This window comes from Ruditapes philippinarum, unplaced genomic scaffold (assembly GCF_026571515.1).
Source record: "Ruditapes philippinarum isolate M1 unplaced genomic scaffold, ASM2657151v2 ctg3240_1_1_1_1, whole genome shotgun sequence".
NCBI lineage: Eukaryota > Metazoa > Mollusca > Bivalvia > Venerida > Veneridae > Ruditapes > Ruditapes philippinarum.
The window spans coordinates 13,940-37,871 of NW_026853538.1; the positions used below are offsets into that span (position 1 = coordinate 13,940).

The following is a 23,932-nucleotide window of genomic DNA, read 5'->3' on the forward strand; positions in this document are numbered from 1 at the left end:
AACCGAAAGATGCTGACTGCAATTATATGCATGTTATTATATGTTGGTTGGAGGACCTTAATATAAAATGTTGCAACAAGCATAAGTAATAGCTTCTATATATCCTTTCCATCAAGAGCTTTCAGTCATGTCAAGTTTGCAGTGAAAGCTTTACCTTCCAAGACTTGACTCTATATTGAAGACATTTTTTGTAGGCGCAAACAAATTCATCAATTTCTGCACAAATGCAAAAGTATTTACATAAATCCACCACTATTTACACACATGAAACCAATATTTGAACAAATTTCATCAGCATTTGTACAAACTGATAGACTTGAGCAATTTTATTTCAGATGTTATTATTAATAAATAAGGGAATGAATTCAATAATACAAGAATTCAAATACAAGACTGGTCGATTTGACCTTAAATATCAGGTGACCTTTAAGCCTTAGAAGTAAAGATATTTTGTCTAGAACACAGTGCACTGTGGCATTTAATGGTATATTTTCTACAAAATAATCAAACAAGGTTGTAGATGGGGTTGATCAATATGCATATGGTTTAATTGGTGCTGAGAACAATCAGTAACTGCTTAAAATTCTACTGTGTGTCTGACATACAAGCCAGTGCATCATTTTGTACGCTTAGATTTAACCTTACCCTTGTTAATTTGTCATTTATACCAATCTCTTCAAACAGGCAAGATCTGAGCCAATTTTTCAGTCTTTGACTAATAACCCACTCGACTGACAACCAAGTCAGCCAAGTTGTAGTCAAGTGACATATCCTAGCTAGTAGACCGTCTGTTTTGAGTGCTTTTTGTATTTTCTGATCGCAAGATCAGATAAATACAGAGCTAACATCCACAGTCTGACACAAAATTTCCTAACAGTCCTAACAACGCAAAGTAGTTCTCACTCAAAACTGCTTAAAAACCACCAATTTAAAAGAAAGAATAATTTTTAATGTAGGCATTTAACGAATTACAGTGCATTAAAAGTTTAGATTAGTCAATAGAAATATGAGGTTACAATCACAAAGGAGTGTGTTCAAATATAGTGAAAATCGGCCCAAATTTTAATTTTGATAAAACTTGAGCATATGACATAAAAATATGTCCCAAGTAGGTTTTTGTTGATTTTTGTATCATTTTTTCTAATTTTTCAATTTTTTAGGCTCTATACTTGACCCCATTGTAACGTATTTTGACGTCAAAATTGCAACATCAATCAACGACGCCGTAACGTCATATTGATATTTGTAATATGAAACGCTGGTATATGACTCATAAATCTCTTTTCAGTTACGGAGAGAAAAAAAATTGTTTCTTTCATTTACTTAAATATTATAAAAACACAATATTCACTTTAAAATGAATGAAACATAAATGAAAACAAACTTGTTCAGTTTACGTAATCTATTTCAATGACGGGAGGTGTTAAATGAATTATTTATTTACATAATAAACTGTTTATCACATGTCAAAGATGAAAATTGTTTACAGTCAAAAATAGTATTATTTTTTCATTGACACACTTATAGTGTAACGCTAACATTTCATGCGTCTTTACGCTATGATCCTATAACGCAAAGGACGACACGTCAAAATATATGCCCTGCCGTGCAATACTATTTTACTGTAACAGCAAAAGCGGCATGTGATATGTGATAAAGTTATGTTACACACTGAATCATTTACTTTAGTGTAACAGCTACGTAAACTGACATGAATTCATCATCTAACAATACAGAATTATAAACAAAACGAAATAAAAATAATAAGGTGATCCCTCAAAATGCCCATCACACAAAATAAACAATCTAGCATACTTTATAACAGGTGTGACATTCAAATTACTGCTGCATGAAACTATTGGATAGTGTCCATCTTTTATTCTGAAGAAAATCTATTTACATTTAACGACCACAAAGATTTTCAAAAATATGCAATAGAATTTGCATGCACATACATGTATAAATTTTCTGCATATAGTTTACGGCAATAAACTTTGATGTTGTTTTTAAATATATAGTTAGTACAACTTAAACATAATAACTACATAATTAGCTTATATTTCTTTTTAAGCAAACATAGAATCACTTAAGATGCAGAAACAGATATTACATCAATCGGAACATGTCGGCAATGTTTCATAAATACACGTAGTCTTATCCGAAGAATGACGGAAAAGGCCGAAAAGTTAGAGTAAAACGTTAAATATATTTTATAACATTCAAGACATTCTAAATAACGCAGTAACAAAATCATTGCATTTTGCCACTTATAACTATTAATATTCAAATGTCTAGAAAAGTATCAAATAAAATATTACAGCATGTTTAGGATGCAACAAATATTTTATTACAATCTCATTCATCACAACATTTAAAAATCTAAACTTGTCTCTTCTCAAATACATCAACAACCTCGATTAATTTCATAATAACTAATGACTAGCCTTATGTTTCAAAAACGAGGACTAATGTGGAAATGAAACACTAACAAGTCAATATTATGTAAAGCGATTGTCAAGATATGAAGTATTTCACCTGTCTATGGTATCTATGGTACTATTCTATCAATATCATGCCTAACATGAATATGTTTTGTCAGCGGCCTGTTAAAGGCACAGTATGACTCACAAATGAATAATATTTACCTTTTTTTAAAAGATCAAAGATGTTTTTATACCTTTTAAATAATGGTTTAGAGCATGTAACATGCTTGTTACCTAAACAAAAGACCGGTTAATATACTACTATGTCATTAATGTAGCAATGAAAAAAAGTAATGAAAACAAGTAATATTTTGACTTCAATACAAATTACTAAGTTATTATATATGTACTTATTGCCTGAAAGTAACAAATGAAGAAGACCAATGAGTAACTTGTTTGAAACTAAAAAATATTTTGAGAAATAAAAATGAAAGTATTGCATTTCGGGTACATAAAGGGGCCTTTAAAAGTATATTGTATCATAGTTTGGGGACCTTTCTGTTGAAAAAGTGTCAGAGTTAAATCGTATACATATACATGCACAGTGCGGTAACTGGAGTGCAGGTATCAGTTACCCGCACTCCAGATCATGCCCGTTGATTGGCTCATTTTTGCTGGGGTTTACATATTGTGACGGCAGAGAAAGGGAAAGCGGCAGAAATATCATATTCAGATGCTCGATCATTGGTTACTTTTTACCGGGGTTTAAAATTGTGACAACAGGGAACGTGTTTTTATGTTTGACTATGATACAAAAGAGAAAGAACACCAAAACACTCGGCAATCGTTTTTATACTCGGGGGCTACGCCCCCTCGTACAAATCAGATAGCCTCGTGTTTCGGTGCTCTTTCTATTACCTATTTACGATGACGTCAGCGGTCTGAAAAAAAATATAGTCTGAACGAGGACTATTATAGTGTGTAACGGTGAGGAAAATAAAAAAGCGTACTTAATATAAGCTGAATGCCAATAATTTTCATTGAACTTTAAAAGAAGTTTTGTGATTTAAACAATATGATTTCCAACTTTTACAATAATGTTATATTAAATAAGAAATAATTCAATGTATATCGGAAACCTCTCTCGACAACGAAAATATCATCCTCCTGAACTCCTGAATAAAGTCCCTTATCTCTTCAGTACTTGTTTTCAACATATGATTCAGGATAGAAGCATCATTGTTCTTTGAATCAGCAAAATAAGGGCCCATCACTGTAACAAAGTATCCGGTTGTTGTGACAATAACCATGGGCTTCACTAATGGACGAGCTTTGTGCATTGAATATGAACGTCTTTGAAAGCTAAAATTATTACTTTTCTGAATATAAACATAAGTTCCACCAAGAACTAAAATAACTTTCCCATCATTTGCATCAAAAAGAGACTTGGCTAACGGTCTAGTGTGATGGTTTATAATATCTTCCCTTGTTATGCTTTCAAAACCAAGATATAACGGCACAAATCCTCTCATCATCGCATGTTTTGTGGCAACAATCGCTCTCCGTACACTTGACTTGCTTATTCCAAATAGAGTAGACAAAAGCTTATTTGACAAGCCCGATTTCGTAAGAATTTTGTCGGCAACATGACGAAAAACATCATCAAACTGAGAACGTGAAAGCCCTGTTAAGTTTTCATATTCTACGTCGTTTAAGACATCAAAATTCAATTTGTTTTGTTTGTAGCAGCATATTTCTCTTAAATGTTTTATAAGTTTTAGGACAGATGTCCTGTTTAGAAATGCTGTTTCTATTATCGGCACATTCTCTAAGAAATCTGAACAAAGCAGGCCTTCATGTATGTGTACTGGACAGCACATAGAACCAGCAGGTATGAGTAGGTTATGTTCTATAAACACATTGAATCTGGCCTCTGAAGACAGAACAACTAATTTTGGCCCTGGTCTTTTGCAGACTAATCATCTTGAATGTGTTTTACTGGTATTTTTTATATTTAATGATACCGATGGCGGACTAGTCGGTGTTTTTGTTCCCTTTGATTGAGAAGTTGAAACAGGTGGAACATAATCTGGATCTGACTGGTTGTTGTTTTTTCTTGTAAAAGATGATGATTCTAATGCATAGTATTTATGTCTACATTTGTTACAAATTATTTCATTGTCTTAACATCAACAAATAACCGTGTTTGAAGATATTTTCTTATAGGTTTGCTTATGTGTCTTCTTTCTTTTGGTTTAGTTCTTTTCTTGCACACCGCACAGGCATAAAACTTTGGACCCGATCCAGGCATCCTGAAAAAAATACTTAGTACATCAAATATTTGACAGAAAAAATATTTCCTCCTGTACTTTGGTTTTATTTACTAACAATAAACTTTTAATTTAATTATTTTTTTCATTTATTAGATCTAAATGAATAATGATTTAAATTATAAACTCTCATTATTATTTTAATACTTACAAAAAAGAAAGATTAAAAATTTAATTTTACCTCGTTCAGGGGTCGAACCACCAGACGGAACTGATCAGTCATATAAAACGATCATACGCCGGGCACTTAGACCACTACGCCATCGCCACAACTGTAATGAAAATGTTTTACATTTACTACTTAATGTCGATACGTGACTAAATATTTATAAGTAAACGGATGGGATATTTTAAATTAAATATTCTATCTCTTTCGACACATATTTCAGTTTGTTATTCTGGCAATTACCTGATAAATATATACATTACCTTCACACTTTTTCTAACTATCTAATATTGAGTTCTACTTGGATAATGTTCGACTTTATAAATTACTTATGCAGACGAAACACAGATTTCGACAATTTCATGGATAAAATTATACTTACTTGGAAACTCCCTGTCACGGTTATCACAAAGTCATATCTGGACTGGAATACATTCCTAGATCCGAGAATAAATGCTCACAAAATAAACAAACAAACGTTTGACTGTTTTAAACCCTGTCAGCGTTACAGTAGTATAGATTTACTAGGTAAAGTGTAAACAATGGCTTTGTTGTTGTTGTGTCGTCGTCGTTGTCATCATCGCCTGGATTTTCACTTTTCATTCAATAAGTTAACAAAACATGACAGAAAAGAAGACATATTTTATTTGACTAATGATAATTGCTTTTCGATCTCAATGCTTGACCGCAAAAACAAGTAAAAATTTATAAAAATACAGCTTAAATCTTTGATCTTCTATGCATTCGATTTGCTTTTGCACAGACACCAAGGGAAGGAAAATATAAATTTTCGTAAAGGGCACAGGCCTCGACCAAAATTATTGATACGTTTTTGTAAATTATAAATACTCACAATGACAATGACGTATTTTGTTTTTTGGTCGAGACCTGTGCCCTATTCAAATTTTTCAATTTATCGTCGAAAACTGATACAAAATACCGGAAAACGGGTTTTAGCCCTTACTTCAAGCGTATTTTATTGCACGGAACAGACGTATTATCTTTACTGTTTTTCATTTATATCAACAAGCTAAAGGTGTTCTTCCAGAAAATTGTTTCATTTCTTGAAAATTTGAAGTTTTATAAAATACAAAATGTTTAGGCATATTTCATGCATAAGCGAATCTAGTCCTTTCGCGGATGAATATCTTTTTACTCAATGAAAAATGTTCGGCTATTTCCGTAAAGCTTCCGATTATCATGAATATCATTTTAATCAATGAAAATGCTATTTTTAGCTATGCCGATTACCGAATACTCCAGAGCGTAGTACACAAATAAATCTGACTGTCGAGTAGTGGAATATATACATGTCGGACTGTTTTGGCGAGAAGATTTCCGATAAATTATTTTCATCAGTGTTAAACAACACGTTTACCGTGAACAAAATACCTCGAAATTAATAAGGATTACAAACACGAAATGCAAATTCTCAATTTAGAATTACATAATGTATTCGTTTTTATTCAAGGTTCATATGTATACAGAGTTCCAGATAATTTTTTTACACTGGGGGTAATTACCCCCACTTTTCAGAATGTGGGGGTAAATTTAGATATATCGTAAATCTAAAGGGTGCAATGAAATGACTTACTTTTTTGTACAAAAATAATATGGTCCTTTGAAAATAGAATATTTTTTAATGAAAATACATTAAAAATATTTATTTTGCATTAATTTAGCAGATTCAGCGTGAATTCACGTCAATTGAAAGGCCTTTACCATATTCTTATTTTATTTTATATTGTTTACAACAAAAATTGGTGACAATACATAAACAGTTACGTTACAAATAACCATCAATCAATTGCCGATTTCTGCATGTTTATTGCACCATCATTAGCCCATACATTGCCAGCTTTAAATTTATGACAAGTCAGATATTTCATTCGTACTTCAGTACCAGTTTCTGAAATTTGAAGCCACGGATAACATTTTTGCCAATTTTCAAGTGTTGTGTTGCAATTCACAATTATGTGCGTCCTTTTCGTTTTAAATACACGATCTAAAATGTCTTCATCAATAGGATTCACAATTGTTTTAGTGTGTAACTGAGTTGCGTTAAAAAATTGTCAATTTTCATGTGCTTTGGTTTGGAAGCAGCCATGATTTACGTCTTTATTAACAAACGCTTGCAATTATAAATGGAAATCAAGCCACACGTTTTACCAAGCGTCTATGCGATAAAGACATAATTTGACTGGTTTACAGAATGAAAAGTAGTAGGAAGTATTTTGGCGGGTATTAAACGGAAAAAGATACACAGTCAACTGTTAAACGGAAATGGAATCAGCTGTTTCGAAAATGAAAGTACACACCAAATACGCTTCGAATTTTCATTCTTTGCGTATTTAATTGATAGCGTGTGTAAATGAACGCAACAAATTTGAAATATGGTGCGTATTTAGCTGCTTTTGAAGCGTAAAATACGCCGATACGCACGTTATCTGGAACTTCGCCGTGGTGCAGAGGTAAGCGGTCTCGTTGAGGGTGTGAGAGGCCTATGGTTCAAATCCTAGTCGAGGCAATTCTATTTTTTTCATGCAAAATTCCATATGTAAATCTCAAACTGTTATAGAAGAAAATCAAAACGCTGTCGCTGCGTAAGATGAATTATAGTATATAAAAAAACTTATACAGGAAAGTACATACAGATAGTCAGTATGATTTAGATTGCAAAGATCAGAAAATACCATAGAGCTGCAGCCCTTTGATTTTCATATCTTACTTTTACTTGAGTTGATCTTCGAAATATGTGCATTGAAACGCCTATTAGACATTGTCGATCACTAAACGCTTGTTAAACATCAATTAACATTGACTTATATACAGGCTCTTTCATTCAAAGCTTCACTATAGGTCTTTCCTACAGTATTTTGAGGCACTACTAAAAGGAACACACTGAAACAAAATAATGACAAAACTAATAAGAAAAGGTATAAAACAATGTTGGCAATGCAAGCTTCAGCCAACATGGTTACTATACATTGAGGACGAGGGAAGTTAAGATTGTAAAAAATTTTTATCAAAGTAGGAAGAAAATCCACAGAAATTTAAGATCTTGCATTTTCAATGCTATTGTGAACAAGAAACATGGCAATGCCATGAAACCAGGTTTTCAATTATCACCATTGTAGATAAATATGTTGTATTTGAAATACAAATACAAGCAACAAACAATGTAACTATGTGCAATGTAAAACATGAATAATGTAGGAGGAATTGCCACTGAAGAAGTGTTCACTATATATTCTGTATAAGGAAAAAAACAAAGGGCCATAATTAGGTAAAAAATTATCCAATCACAAAACCCCGACAATATGTGCCAGGGCGCTTGGTGACAAAGCTTCTGTGAAAGTTTGAACAAAATCCGTTGAGAAATGTAGGACAAGTTCAGCACAGAAGAATTTGTTCACTATATATTGATAATTCTGTATAAGGAAAAAAAACAAAGGGCCATAATTAAGTCAAATATTATCCAATCACAAAACCCCGACAATATGTGCCAGGGCACTTGATAACAAAGCTTCTGTGAAAGTTTGGTCAAAATCTGTCGAGAAATGTAGGAGAAGTTGCGCAAGATAGAAATTGTTCACTACATATTCTATATAAGGAAAAAAAACAAAGGGCCATAATTAGGTCAAATATTATCCAATCACAAAACCCTGACAATATGCGCCAGGGCACATGATGACAAAGCTTCTGTGAAAGTTTGAACAAAATCCGTTGAGAATTGTAGAGGGAGTTCAGCACAGAAGAAATTGTTCACTATATATTCTATATAAGGAAAAAAAACAAAGGGCAATAATTAGGTCAAATATTATCCAATCGCAAAACCCCGACAATATGCCCCAGGGCACTTGGTGACAAAGGTTCTGTGAAAGTTTGGTCAAAATCTGTGGAGAAATGTAGGAGTTGCGCACAGAAGAAATTGTTCACTATATATTCTATATAAGGAAAAAAAACAAAGGGCCATAATTAGGTCTAATATTATCCAATCGCAAAACCCCGACAATATGCGCCAGGGCACTTGATGACAAAGCTTCTGTGAAAGTTTGGTCAAAATCCGTTGAGAAATGTAGAAGGAGTTGCGCACAGAAGAAATTGTTTACGTCCGCCCGCCCACCCGCCCGCCCATGCCGCCGCCTGCCGACATACCTCAATCTAATAACCAGTTTTTTTTCCTTCGGAAAACCTGGTTAATAATGAAAAACAGAAGTTACTTTGTTAATCTTTCATTGTTTAATGGTGTATAAAAACATAGAAAGAGCTATTTCTGCACAAAATTTATACAAAAGTACCATTTTGATTCGGGCTTGTTAAAATGAGTTCACGCTAGTGAAATTTGTAAGCTCTAGCTAAACTGGGCTATTATTAATTACAGTAGAACTTCTATGAGTCAAACTTCGATAAGTTGATTTTCTCGAAGTGTCAAAGTAAAATGAAAGTGCCGATTTTTTCCCTTATATATTCCTTATAAAAACCTATTTATGACTCGAGATATTATGTGTCGAATTTTTCGATGTGTCGAAGTTTTTTCGTGGTCCGTACAGAATAAATCTAGTACAATTAAGTCGAAGTCGTTCGATTATTTTGACACCTTCGATCTCGAGACATTTTTCACACATTTTCTGGCCGCGAAGACGATTTCCGATCAACTTTAGTGACAGGTGTTTATTACACAGCCGAGTGTTCAAACAGCCTTTGTATGCGTTTAAATGTGTGAAAATATGCTTTAATCATTACTATTTTAATTGCCATAGAAGTATTTGAAAGTACATGTAAACAGTAAGAACTATCATTTGAGTTCTTCCATGACCCGGTGTCGTGTGATAATCACACTGGAAATATTTACTATAAGCTGGTCTAGTTATTGCCCTTTCGTATTGCTTCATTGTATACGTTGTCAACATGTAGTCCAAATCATTAGCCGTGAAAAGTTATTTAACAAGTCATATTTATCATTGTATACTGTAAAATGTCAGATTAATGAATGAAAGAAAAAAACAGGAAATAGGTTACGTTAGAGATCTTATAATTAGGACTAGTCACGGGTTGAAATTTTGTCATGAAATTCAGACCGATTCACGAGTCGAAGTCCCAATGTGTCAAAGTTTTTACGCAAGTCCCTCCAACTTCGACTTCCTGAAGTTCTACTGTATGTATTTTATTGATGGAAAATTCCATTTTCCACCTTAATTCTTTTACGATTTATCGAAAAATAACATTTTTAATCTTTAGAAAAGCTGGAAAGGAATCTATAAATAAACTGAATTCTAGGATGGAAAATTGTACTGCTATGAAGTAAATCTGACCTAATAGATCCAGTGATTTTTTATTCCTGTATTTTCACCGGGGAGGAACTGTTACACGAAGGATGGAGTTCTTATGATAACTTGTCAAGGAGTTCTTGTGATAACTGTCACGGAGTTCGTCGGAAAACTATTGTATATACTGCAAAAACACACGTAAAAAATGGTAATTTTCGTCTTTAAAAGTGAGTTTTAGGTGCTAAATTAAACTTCCATGATTAAGCTTGCCTTACGTTTTGTATTATGTGTCAAGAACTAATTCATAGTTCATTTTTCATCGCCTCTTGTTTAAAATCTGGTAGTTTTGAGTAAAATTTTCAAATTATTTGCCAATTCGCAAATATTGGCCTGTTTATTTCGAGTCTTCATCCTTGCCATACATAATTACCTAATTATCATGCAAAATTGCAAACATAAAGCCCCGACTTACCCATTTATACCCGATTTTTCAAATGTCCCGGAGTTCTTGTGATAACTCAAAATATGTCCTGGAGTTCTTATGATAACTTTTGTACTGCCAATGTGTTTCTTGTGCTAAATTACGGCACGTTTTAGAGTGTTTTTTTATTATTCAATAAGGTTGTTAATCATTATGAAATGTAGTACGCTCATTTTTTTCACAATAATGAGGATATATAATGTTCTTTTTGAGTATATTTTAGTTAAAGAGATATTACTGAGATATCCTATCCCCGTTTCTTTTTTACGATTTTTCTTTTGCTGACGCAGATTTCGTAGACTGAAAAAAGATTGATGTAGGGCATTGACTTTCATGATAAAATGCGCTCAAGTATGGTGTCTTTATGTATATATTTCTGCCGATGTTTGATGGGTATTTCCCCTTTGTAATCTTAGCGGAGGAAACTCTGTTAATTTTGCTGTAATTGATAACAAAAATATATTTTAGTCAAACTTATTTCGCTCGAACCCAGAGGGACCGAGAGATCGGTAGTTATAGAACCAACCGCAGTTGGTGAGTTTTTTTATCATATTGTCGTACTTTTTGGAAACATAGGTTTGAAGAAATTATCCTGGTTTTATATTTGTTTGTTTGTTTTTTTGGGTTTTACGTCACATCGACACAGTATAGGTCATATCGCGACGCTCCAGCTTTACTGGTGGAGGAAGACCTCAGGTGCCCTTCCGTGCTTTATTTCAGGCACGAACGGGCACCTGAGTAGAACCACCGACGTTCCGTAAGCTAGCTGGATAGCTTCCTCACATGAAAGAATCCAAAGTCCCTGTCGGGACTCGAACCCACAGCGGTGAGGGGCAAGTGGTTTGAAGTCAACGACCTTAACCACTCGGCCACGGACGCCCCTCTGGTTTTATACATGTACTTGTTTATTATGGTATAAAATATGATACAAATTACTTAGCCCTTACATAAACGATGCACAACTATATATTATCTGCTTAAGAAATATGGTTGAGAACAACGTGTTAGTTCGGGACATTATTGTTTTGTGGTTTAGGCCATGATACTGTCGCTGTTTCAATCTTTACTGTAGATGATCATAAGCCTATCACCTGTTTATCCTTAGCAGACACTCAAGACCAACATTTTATCCACATTTTTTGTGCAAAGGATGAGGTATTATATTTCATAAGTATTGACAACCTTATTGTATAAAAAAAAGGCTAAAACGTGCCGTAATTTAGCACAAGAAACACATTGGCTGTAACAAAAGTTATCATAAGAACTCCAGGACATATTTTTGAGTTATCACAAGAACTCCGGGATGTGTGAAAAATCGGGTATAAATTTGTTAGCCGTGGCTTTATGTTTGCACTTTTGCATTATAATTTGGTAATTATGTATTGCAAGGATGAAGATTTGAAATAAACAGGTCAATATTTGCGAATTGGCAAATAATTTGGAAATTTTACTCAAAACTACCAGTTTTTAAGCAAGAGGCGATGAAAATGGACTATGAATTAGTTCTTGACACATAATACAAAATGTAAGACAAGCTTAATCATTAAAGTTTAATTTAGCACCTAAAACTCACTTTTTAATGATATAAATTACCATTTTTGACGAGTGTCTTTGCAGTATTTACAATAGTTTTCCGACGAACTCCGTGACAGTTATCACAAGAACTCCTTGACAAGTTATCATAAGAACTCCATCCTTCGTGTAACACTTCCTCCCCCGTGATTTTACAGCCGAATAAAGGCTGTTTCCCTTAGCCCAAAATAGGTATAATTTTCCCCTAAAAATCCTACTAATTTCCCCTAAAATGCCCTGTGCACAGTCTTTACTAGACAGAAAGCTGTCCCTATAGATAGCCTCTGCTATGTACCATGCATGTTAAATTGAATTGAAATTCTCAGTTGTTAGAATTTGATTTTCCCCTTTTCTTATTTATTGCGCTATATTTTCCCCTTCAGAAAGCCACAGGTTGTTTTGAAAATTGAAAAAAAAAATCACCGAGATCTCATCCTCCATTTACTACAAATTGAAATTTTGATATGAAAATATTAAGAATGTTATATTGGCAGTAACTTCACATTATGTAAAATATTAAGAATGTTATATTGGCAGTAACTTCACATTATGTAACAGGAACATAATTAAAGAAATGAAACAAGAGGGCCATGATGGCCCTGAGGTCGCTCACCTGTATGTAGCCCCCCCCCCACCCCCAGGCCAATTTTTACCCAAGGGCTTTTATTTGTTTATTTGAACAGACTTGGTAGACACCCATAAGAAGATGTTTCATGCTTAATATCTAAACTCTAGCTATTTGGGTTTTTTCAAAGAAGATTTTAAAATTTTTGCTATACACATATAAGGAAAATCAATGACCCCCCGGGCGGGGCCAATTTTGACCCCAGGCCTTTTATTTGAACAAACTTGGTAGACACCCATTAGAAGATGTTTCATGCTAAATATCTTAGCTCTAGCTCTTTGGGTTCTTTAAAAGAAGATTTTTTAAGTTTTTACTATATGCATATAGGGAAAATCTATGACCCCCTGGGGCGTGGTCAATTTTGACCCCAGGGCTTTTATTTGAACAAACTTGGTAGACATTCATTAGAAGATGTTTCATGCCAAATATCTAAGCTCTAGCTCTTATGGTTCTTTAAAAGAAGATTTTTTAAGTTTTTACTATATGCATATAGGGAAAATCAATGACCCCCCCTGGGCGGGGCCAATTTTGACCCCAGGGCTTTAATTTGAACAAACTTGGTAGACACTCACTAGAAGATGTTTCATGCTTAATATCTTAGCTCTAGCTCTTTGGGTTCTTTAAAAGAAGATTTTTTAAGTTTTTACTATATGCATATAGGGAAAATCAATGACCCCCTGGGGCGGGGCCAATTTTGACCCCAGGGCTTTTATTTGAACAAACTTGGTAGACATTCACTAGAAGATGTTTCATGCCAAATATCTAAGCTCTAGCTCTTACGGTTCTTTAAAAAAAAATTTTTAAGTTTTTACTATATGCATATAGGGAAAATCAATGACCCCCGGGGCGGGGCCAATTTTGACCCCAGGGCTTTTATTTGAACAAACTTGGTAGACATTCACTAGAAGATGTTTCATGCCAAATATCTAAGCTCTAGCTCTTACGGTTCTTTAAAAAAATTTTTTTAAGTTTTTCCTATATGCATATAGGGAAAATCAATGACCCCCTGGGGCGGGGCCAATTTTGACCCCAGGGCTTTTATTTGAACAAACTTGGTAGACATTCACTAGAAGATGTTTCATGCCAAATATCTAAGCTCTAGCTCTTACGGTTCTTTAAAAAAAAATTTTTAAGTTTTTACTATATGCATATAGGGAAAATCAATGACCCCCGGGGCGGGGCCAATTTTGACCCCAGGGCTTTTATTTGAACAAACTTGGTAGACATTCACTAGAAGATGTTTCATGCCAAATATCTAAGCTCTAGCTCTTACGGTTCTTTAAAAAAAAAATTTTAAGTTTTTACTATATGCATATAGGGAAAATCAATGACCCCGGGGCGGGGCCAATTTTGACCCCAGGGCTTTTATTTGAACAAACTTGGTAGACACTCACTAGAAGATGTTTCATGCCAAATATCTTAGCTCTAGCTCTTTGGGTTCTTTCAAAGAAGATTTTTTTAAGTTTTTACTATATGCATATAGGGAAAATCAATGACCCCCTGGGGCGGGGCCAATTTTGACCCCAGGGCTTTTATTTGAACAAACTTGGTAGACACTCACTAGAAGATGTTTCATGCCAAATATCTAAGCTCTAGCTCTTAGGGTTGTTTAAAAGAAGATATTTAAAGATTTTTCTTTCGGTTGCCATGGCAACCAGAGTTCTGCATGGAATTAAATTCTTTGAACAATTTTTAAAGGTGACCACCAAAGGAACATTCCTGTGAAGTTTGGATGAAATTGGCTCAGTGGTTTATGAGGAGATGTCATTTAAAGCAAAAGTTTACGGACGGACGACGGACGGACGGACGGACGCCGGACGAAAAGCGATCACAAAAGCTCACCCTGTCACTTTGTGACAGGTGAGCTAAAAAAGCAACAGTATTTTATGCTCCATCAAAAAGACTCATCCATTGGATTTAAATTTCTATAAATAAAGAAGAAGGTATGATAATAGATAAGTGACAAAACTAAATTATCAAAAACCACTAAATTTGTCTTTTTACATCAGACTTTCACACAAATAATGCAAATTGATTAACCATAAATTACAGAAAAGGTTGATATTATAGGAGTACCTGTCACATATGAAGTACTCTGTCTATATATCTAATACCCAATAATTATGGCAATTTCTTGATAAAGAAAATATGAATAACTCCCTAAAAACATTACCTCTGTTTTAAATCACATGACACAGTATAGTTCAAACAGCAACTTTTCAGCTTTGTGTATCATTTGAAATGCAATTGTGCTGGACACAAGTACATTAAACAATGAGGTCAGAAGTAATGTGTACTATTTCATATATTATATTGCACTTTACAAGAACAAAGCAAAAATGGTAAAAGTACGAGAAAAGAAATCAAAACAACATTCAAAGAAAATTTGAAAACTTTTGGCAGTCAGCTTGTATAATTTTGTAAAATCTTCCTCACGGTAAAACACCACTAAATTTTAGTGGTCTGATAAAAACATACTAGTGCCCTGCACTCAGGCAGTCACTATACTTTTTTGTCGGATGGCTGACATGATCGTCAATATTATACTTCTTAAAAATCCCCTAATATTTATATAGATAAAGATGGAGCATATTTATGTAAGGTATAATATATATATATAGTCATCTGTCTTCTGCAAACTTGTTTATGACAGCTCCCTATTAAAAATGAACACAACTCAAACACCCAGCCATAAAAGGAAGGTGAATCAAACTTGGGGTTTTCATTTTTATTTGGACAAGGGTCAAGGGGTCAAGGGGGATATTTTAATCTGTTAATAAAGAAAGTCTGGGACCATAACTCGGCCACAAAGGCCCATACCAAAAAGATAATCGAGAGGTCTGACCGCTAAATCAAATATGTCTACAAGAGAGTTATCCAAAAATGACTTTCCTATGGTCTCCTCATCAATCACATGTACATTTTCTATCAAATTTATCAGGTAAATTATCACAAACTGTTCACTGATGGCCTTTGCTTCCATGTTATCCTCAGCAAGAAGTAAACTGTAATTCTTAATTTTTTATTCCAAACTATAGCATTTTACCCTTAACCTGTTGAATTTCGAAAAGTTTCACAATTTTTATGTCATATCTCCTAGCCAGCTTTCCTGGATAACTAACCAGTAATTACCAATATCTCTGCAAGTGACCAACTACTTATCTCACATGATTTCTCAATCAGCAGTTACAGTCATATTACCATTTGACTCAATGTCCAAATTCAATTGTCAAGGAGTAATTCCGCCATGCTCGAGAATCAAACCGGTGCCATCTGCATTACAAACACGAAGTTTTCCCTATTAAACTTAGCTGGCACACTAATTTGTGTTTATTTATACCCTCTCTCAATGCGCCCTCACTTGCTTTGTGCTTGGTGTCCTCATAGTGCCTTTGCAGTGAGGTCCGGTCTGGCTAGATTTTGTCAGGAACTGTATTCTGTGAACATCACACTGTCTTGTTGATCAACTTGATCTGTGACTTCATTATTTTGTCCAGCTTCAATTTATATATTTTCAATTTGTTTGAGGATATCAAGATGAAAATTTGAGTTGAACAGGCAATGGTAGAGTGGATGTGCAGACTGGCCTTGTACTATCCTGGTGGCAGTTTCACCAGGGTAAGGTTAACGAAAGAAATATCATGTAAATATTTCTGGAGTGTAAATAATCCATCTTAATGGTTGAATTGGACAAATAGCATATGATTAGCATTATATATTTTTTTATTTCATAATCATAGAATTCAATGCTATCAGTATTAAATACTGTCCTATTCCACCATTACAGACTTTGCTAAACAATAGTTTTTCCACAAATATTTGAATCTGGGGTAAACAATAAATGTTTTTTTCTTAAATTTCTTGCCGTTTCAGTAAGAGATATATCACAAAATTCTTAATCCCTGAAGATGCTTGTGGCTTAATTTAACTCCCCCCCCCCTCACCCCAGGGGGACAGTAAATTGGGAACAGAAAAAACCTATATGTGTGAGAAAATAATGCCTGCAGCTTGATTAATTAAGCTCAAATTTTAAAATACTACCATGTAAAAATAGCTTATATAAGCCAACTCAATAAAATAATCAATGAAAAGTAGTAAATTAAGTAATTTTAAACAGTAATTCATTTGCTCCAATATTGTATAGCTAATTGTGTAAAACTATTACCTTATTATTCCCTAGCTTGTAATAAACAGCTGCTTAAATCCCAATAAAACCTTAATTAATTCACCTGAGGAAAAAATGCGCACAGCCACAAACAATTGCAAAGTATCTCAAAAATCTATCAGGGTACTTTATAACACTGGATCAATACAGCTGATTCTTAAAGGTCAAATATTCACCAATTCCAAGATAAATTCTTCTGCCAAACCAAAGGCGATTATAACCCAAATATCTCTTATAGGTTTTAAAAACCTGTCAGTCTTTTAGAAGATATGGAGTGAAAAATAGCAAGTCTTACATCACACCAGCACTAGGAAAATATCAATAGAGCAAAATTGGTCTCTATGATATATTAACCAATTAAACACCTTCTGCTTTATAGTACCTATATAAACTTAACATTTGTATGTCATCTCACCTTCGAAAGGTCATATTCCAAACACATTCACTGATCAGGATGAATATATTTTCGTATATCTGCTTTTAAAATAGTCCATCACATACAAGTGTATGAAGCAGCAGCCATTTTGTATGGATCAACTCTCCTGGGAGAAGGAGATCAATAAGGAGTATATATACAGAGACTTCACATCAGCATACAATATCTATGTATCAATCCATTCACACACACTGTACCATCTCACAAATACTATCAATATTCAATACAGAAATGGATGGCGAGAAAAAAAAAAAAGAAAAACGTATATATTTATACATTCCACTTTATGCAGAAACTAATCGACCAAGACATTTTTTTTTCAATGCAGATTTTCTTTAAAAAATCTCGGAAAAATTAACAAAAAATAATATTTACGACTTTCTAATTGTGCATTTGTATATACGAAGTATTGGAAATTCAGAGATGTATGTTACAATATCATCTGAGCTACTATACATATTCTATTTTTTTGCCTCAGAGAAACAAACACAAAAGAAGCATGTTTATTATATTAGTTTTCCCACTTAAAATAAACCCGATATATATAGGACGAAAGCTGTTAATTAAAGAAGCCAAAATAGATCAATACATCGTAATGTATATCAATTTTATAGAATATTAAATGTACATCACCTCCTTGATGTAAACATTTGAGCAAAGATTGTAAAAAAACCTTCAAGGAGTTAAGGATTAATAGAGCAGACACAAAATAGTCTAACATTTGACCTTCAAGGATGACCTTGCACAAAATTGTCCAACAATTGACCTCAAGTGTGACATTGAGACAGCACAGCATAATAACCTGGGTATGCAAATCACCTTGTTGATGTGAACATTTGAGCCAAAATCCTTCAACAGAATTCCTACTGTTTTTCAAGATTGACATTATGGGAGCTTTTCGAGACTTCCTTTCTGCTCTGTGTCAATAATGCAGACATTGATAAATCTTTGAACAAACTTCTGAAACTATCTGAAACATAACTGGACAACAAGATCAAAGAGCAACAAGGAAACCTCAAACATAAAACACAAAATTTGACAAGGCAGTACACTAAAGCTTGGTATAAATTCCGACCTACAATTTTAAGTACATGCATGCATTTCGTATGCATTTCTTACTCAAACAGTTTCACTGAATTCTGACCTACAATGTCAAGTACATGTATGCATTTCGTATGCATTTCGTACTCAAACAGTTTCACTGATTCCTGGCAATGGCATAAAATCATCAAAGTAAGGGCTTTTTCACGGCCAGGGAATGTACATAATGAAATTCCCAGACGATTCCCTTTTTCCAAGTAGCGTATGAACCCTACTTCAAAGGGTCAAGGATTAACAGAGGACAAGTGTGACCTTCAGGCAGCTCAAACATGGCACTGGTTGCGCATATCACCTTGTTGAGATGAATGCTAAAGCACTAAAGCAAAGTCTGAAGAAAAAATCTTCAAACTGCTCCTCTCGTGACCTCCAATACTTTGGAGTTATCCCTGGACTAAAATAAAGTACGAAACTTTTCAATGCAAGATTACTAAAAATTAAAAATTATGCAAGAGAGTTATAATTGGTTCATGGGTATGGCACTTGAAGACTCCCTATAAGGTGGAAATACCTCTACAGTTTTTAAGTTTTGCCCTTGACAAACAAAACTCAACTGTTGGACCGACAAGCAGATTCCAGTATGGATAGACAGAAATCTGGGGGGGGGGGGGGTATAATAGAAATACAAGGCCACCCACATAATATATGCCTGTGTTAATTATCATATGACAGTGTTCAGCATTTATAAATAAATAAGTGGAAAGCTGTAATTACAGAGAATGTACAAAGATTCTCATCCTGGTCTCACATTCTCTCAACACACAAATTAAGTAGGGAACAAAATAAAAGAGCCCATTATGAGAACTATAATAGCCTCAGTAAATACTTGGAAAGACTGGTTCTGTAATTGTTAGTTCAAATCGAAAGAAAACAAACAGTCTGGGTCTCCCATTTTTTCTACCCTAGACAAATATTTCCAAGAGCCAATTGAATTGGTGGCGTTGAACAAAAAAATCACCTTATCAGCATCGAGAAGTCACTTCCACCAATTTAATTTTCTCTGTAGATATTGTTTTTCCCCCCATAATGATCCTGGCAGAACAGATTGGCTATACCCAGTCAATATTGATCAGAAACCTTTGGCAGCATTTCAACCAGCCCGTGACCAAACAAATCAAAGATATGTTCAATGCTTCACATCAAGAACTGTGCTGATTTCTAACAAATGTGTCTATAAGGCTAGATAAATAAAAGCAGAAAACATGAAAGCAGCCAAATTGAGATGAGATAGCAGGGAAAAATTGTGAATTTGTCACAATTTTGTTGTTTTAGGATATTTTTGAGTCTGTTTCTAAACTAAGTCATTGTTAATACTCGTAGACATAGTCTATCTGAGATTGACATATAACAAATAGAAGAGAGAAAGACAAATAAACATGAGGACTTGGGTAATGTCATCCATTTTTAAATTCTGACCAGCTCAATGTCCGTGACATTAAATATCACAATATCGATATATATCATCGATATTCAACGTTCCATTCATTATTGATTTCATCCTTAAGAATACTGATAGAAGTTAAAAATCATTTCTCTCCGTCTTGCGAAAACATCTCTGTTTTGTCTGAGACAATTAGCTGTAATTTTTCGATTTTTTAAATCATCCGCGGTACTTTTGTTGCAAAATGAATGCACGACATCAAATTCTGTACTGCTAAACCCTAATCTAATTTAGACTTTTTCTACAAGCAGAGTTTGAATATAAAAAATTATCATTTCTAATTCATCAAAAACACACTATTTAATTAAACTAAGCACTATGATGCCAAATTTAGAAACAATTTAACACTGCAATTCTGCGTGAATAAGCCATAAACCTTTTATTACTGACTCAGCATTTTTACATTTAAATTGCGTAACAGCCACATTTCAATGCAACCATCAACATGACATGAAAATGACAAGCGCCATATCTCGGGTGATTTGATTTTTCTCTCTATTTTTCTCCTATATTCAATCATTATTTCATCACAGAAATAGTCATACACATTAAGGTGAACAGCCGATTCAGAAATTCTGCATACCGCCTACAGACTCTTTTATTAGAAAAAATCCAATATGGCTGACACTGCCACAGTAAAGGCGGGTGTCCCGAGGACTTGCAAATATTATGGAAATCTAATGAAACAAGTTATCTCCCGTACTTATATTTTAGTTCAACTTCACGATCAAACTAGTGCCAGAGTACATTGATTTCTTATTATCAGTCTTATTTTATGCAGCCTTATTATTTGGCCTTATTTATCTGTTAACAATATAAGCACCAGTCTGTAGTTACCACAGAGTCTATTTTTCTCGCTAATTTCCCTTACTGTCATCTGGTCAAAAAAGTAATAAAAGGCATTCTTAATATAGATATTTGTTACACATACTAGGTATTATCTGAGTACATTTCCTGTAAACAAAAAAAACATAAGCACAATAGCCAAATTTACCTGGCAATTGCGTGTTATTTATAGATATTTATATAAGAAACACATTTCATCATAGAACTATTTCATACAGATATACCATAAACTAATGCAAACTGGTTATAATGACTCTCTGAACACAAACAGGACAACAACAACTGTATCACCTGGCTAGTAGGGTCATCAGTATAAGTTAAACAAATGTCACCAGTATAAAGCATGGTCAAATTCAGCCATGTCACCAGTATAAAACTAGGTCAATGTCACCAGTATAAAGCTAGGTCAATGTCATCAGTATAAGTCTAAAGATAGGCCATATCACAAGTAAAAAGCTAGGTCAATGTCATCAGTATAAGTCTAAAGATAGGCCATATCACAAGTATAAAGCTAGGCCAATGTCATCAGTATAAAGCTAGGTCAATGTCATCAGTATAAGTCTAAAGATAGGCCATATCACAAGTATGAAGCTAGGCCAATGTCATCAGTATAAAGCTAGGCCATAGTCATCATTATTGAGTAAAGGCAACATCACCCAAATAAAGCCATGTCAATGTCATCAGTATTGAATTAAGCCAATGTCACAAGTATAAAGCTAGGCCACTGTCACCAGTATAGAGCTAGGCCAATGTCACCAGTTTAAAGCAAGGCCAAAATCACCAATCTACAGCTAAGTCAATGTACATTGTAGTTTATTATGATAAGGCATTTTGGCAGATTAATACTGTCATTTTAATAATGAAAACTCATATTTTAACAATAGACTGTTCCAAAGTCAATTGCAGACAAACTCAGCTAGGTCAAGGCCACAATACAATAACACTTGTCTAAATGAATAATCGGCATACCCAGACACATATGTAACAAACATTGGCAGTAACTGGTAATTTTTCATAATTAACAAAAACAAGATGCAAAACAAGGCATATAAACTGCTGAACTGCTACATTAGATCTCTCTGACAATCAGGTCCTTTAAGTCTAGGTCAAGTGTAAACATTAAATTGAATGATATAATGAATGAAAAAATATCTAATATTATATACAGTCTAACTTGCCCATGCGACCACGTGTATTAAGCGACTTTTGTCTTAAACGACCACTTTAAATTCCCCCCGATCATTTTCTCTCTATATCTTTAATATATTAAGTGACTTTTGCTCAACGCGACCAGCGACCGCTAATTAGTCACCTAATTGACATCAATCTTTTCATTAAACGACCACTTTTACCTGTCAAGTAATTGTGTTTTTAGAGAACGCCACCTCGTTATGTCACAGGTGTCAGCAATCAAAACACAACAATAAACGTGTGAAAAACTCTATTTCCCATACCGTTTTAGCGTATGCAAATGAAGTTAAGTATACGCGTGATGTGTATTATCCAATAATATCGGATAAACAATGCAACGCTCCGCCCATACTGAGATGGTGTATACGCTTGAATTGACCTTGAACTTGATCAGCCATTAAATTAATCGTAACAAATAGATGTAGTTTGTTTATTTCAAATGAAAAAATGCACAACAGAAAACATCTTCACTTATAGGGGTTTCGTGTTGGAGACAAGAAAAAACAACGGAGAAGTTAAAAAATTCTGGAAAAAATGTCAAACATGTACGTAATGGATCAAAACTGTTTTGTCAATAAATATCAGAACGTTATTTTTACATTTGCATCCGTTTAGATTATCAGAGCGTACTTATTATTCAACATTTATATAAAAATGAAGTTGAAAAACAATCCCATCGAATAAAAAAGATGTCATTTATAAATTTTGACTTTTTATATCATGCTGACTGTCTTAAGAGACCGTTTCATTAAGCGACCGTTTTTGGTGTTTCCCTTGCCCGGTCGCTTAATACACGTTTGACTGTATATTAATACGAAAATCCCTTGGAAATATATTGTAGGCGTTTTGCACTAGTAGTAATTGAGTTATGAAATGAAATGCCATTTTTTTCCATATTCTAGGTGATCTTTGTCACCATCTATGATTCACAACATTTGAATTTCTGTAAGTCATATCCCTATGTCTTTTTTCCTGTTAATATCCAATGTCTTATGTAAGCATCTGTCAAAAAAAACACCAACAAACAACAACTATGAGACATGTCTAACATCCTGACAAGATCTGCTAATCCTGCAATCAGAAAACATCCTGCAAGGTCTTTGAGTGAAGTGCAATTATGAAAATTCAATTTGGCCTGGCTCTGTACTACGTGGCATACCCAAGGCATTGCCATTATTATGTTGGTCATTGCCATTGTTATGTCAGTCATTGCAATTGTTAAATAAGTCAATGCCATTAGTTATAGTATGTAAGCCGGTGTCATTATTATGTCAGTCATAACTATTGTTAAAGTAGGTCAATGCCATTATGTAAGTCATTGCCATTGTTATGTAAGTCATTTTCATAAGCAATCAAGTCATTACCATCATCAACTTTGTCATTGCCAATATTACTTCATTTATAACCAGTGTTAAAGAAGCCATTGCCATTTTTTTGTCAGTCATTGCCATTATTATGATAGTCATTCACATTGCCATTTATAGTATGCAATGTACTGCGTGACTTTTGAAAACGAATTTTAAAATGTACATATAAATGAAACTAGAAATGTGTCCATAGGACACGGATGCCCCCACACGCCACTGTTCTGTCAATCTTATGACTCTAGGTCAAATATTTTTTGGACTACATGTGCCACAAGATGAAAACTAAAAATCAACAAAGGGCCATAATTCTGTTAAATTTGGTCACAGCAAAATTTCCTTCCTTCACTACCATCTACACATTAAGGTTGTTCATCCCTGGAAGTTGAAGCAAAATCTGCCATCCGGTTTAAGAAAAGTTGCGTTCACAAAATTTCTACATAGTATATAATGAAACAAGAGCTGTCACAGGAGACAGCGAAGCTCGACTAATGAAATACTGGACGCAGTAAGGAGGACAAAAC

General features: G+C 34.1%; 2 long non-coding RNA genes across 2 annotated transcripts in view; both read right to left on the bottom strand.

The window, feature by feature from the left end:
• LOC132737152 (uncharacterized) overlaps positions 1 to 23,932 on the bottom strand; it is a 40,179-nt gene that overhangs the window by 4,142 nt on the left and 12,105 nt on the right. The gene's annotated exons all lie outside the window — the stretch shown is intronic.
• LOC132737153 (uncharacterized) lies at positions 1,027 to 6,048 on the bottom strand. The gene is made up of 3 exons (XR_009626689.1): positions 5,302 to 6,048; positions 4,935 to 5,025; positions 1,027 to 4,735 (listed from the first exon to the last, which is right to left on the bottom strand). It is a non-coding gene; the product is annotated as an uncharacterized LOC132737153 (long non-coding RNA).